Genomic DNA, 1362 nt, shown 5'->3' with positions numbered 1-1362 from the left:
AATTCCAACCTTAAGAAACCATATATTATTAAAATTGAAACTTTTTAGCTAAATTGCATTATATATAACGCGGGAAAGGAGATAATCGATCCCTTTAAATAACTCTCCTATTCTATCTCTCACATTGATTGGATAAAATATAAGGAACTAAAAAAATTACACTAGTTTTATACACCTAGTTATTTAGAGGTAGACTAGAATTTAAGCACGACGGAATACCTTTGCCTTTAAATATACTTACTGGAAGTGCCAAAATTCGGCGTGCAACTCTTAAAACTTAATGATTATGAGAAAATTCTTAGCAAAATTTTACTTTCTCCGTCTCAAAATAGTTAATATGTTAGCTAAAAAAATTGTCTCAAAATAGCTTACATGTTTAAGAGATCACGAGATAATTAACCACTTTTTTTCAATTTTACCCTTATCACTAATACACACACACACATACACAGACACACACACACACACTAGATCACGGGCATTTTGACAGCACTAATGTGCAAAAGAGATCCAACTTTGCAGAAGATTATTTCCTACTTCTTGTAATTGTTTAGTATAGGAGTAAAAGAAAAGAAATGCAATATAATGAACCGATGTTAACATAATATATACATTCAGTGTGAATGAAATTGAGCTTGCTAGACTAGTCCAACCAATACAAAAATGATTATATAAGTGGATAAACATCTAACTAAATTGTTGCAACTACAGTTGACAACACGTCATTCGTTTGGACATTCCTGAAAAAATACATGATGCACATCTCATTTGAAAATTTCAAATATATAAGTTATGGAGACACATACATCGATTCCGAAATATTTATTGCATCATAAAATTATCGAAATACCCTTGATAGTTATTTAATAAAGAACAACAGGATGTTTATAATAAATTAATACCATGTATAATTCAATTACAATGGTTTAAATAAAAAAATTATTAAAATAATACATGAGGACAAAACTAATAAATATAAGAAAAAAAAATATGCATGTGTAACCATTTTATTGCACTATAAAAATGAGGACAAAACTAACAAATATAAGGAAAAAGCAATATGCATATGTAACCATTTTATTGCATCCTAAAATACCCTTGATAGTCATTAAATAAGGGAAAAAAATATTTATAAAAAAATTACTATCATGTATAATTCAATTACAAAGGTCTAAATTAAAATATTATTAAAATAATAAATAAGGAGAAAACTAATAAATATAAGAAAAAAGTAATATGCATGTGTAACCATATTATTCCACTATAAAAATGAGGACAAAACTAATAAATATAAGGAAAAAATAATATGCACGTGTAACCATTTTATTGCATCCTAAAATTATCGAAATATCTTTGATAATC

This window comes from Capsicum annuum, chromosome 3 (genome assembly GCF_002878395.1).
Source record: "Capsicum annuum cultivar UCD-10X-F1 chromosome 3, UCD10Xv1.1, whole genome shotgun sequence".
Classification (NCBI taxonomy): domain Eukaryota; kingdom Viridiplantae; phylum Streptophyta; class Magnoliopsida; order Solanales; family Solanaceae; genus Capsicum; species Capsicum annuum.
Note: the sequence above shows the minus strand (reverse complement) of the source record.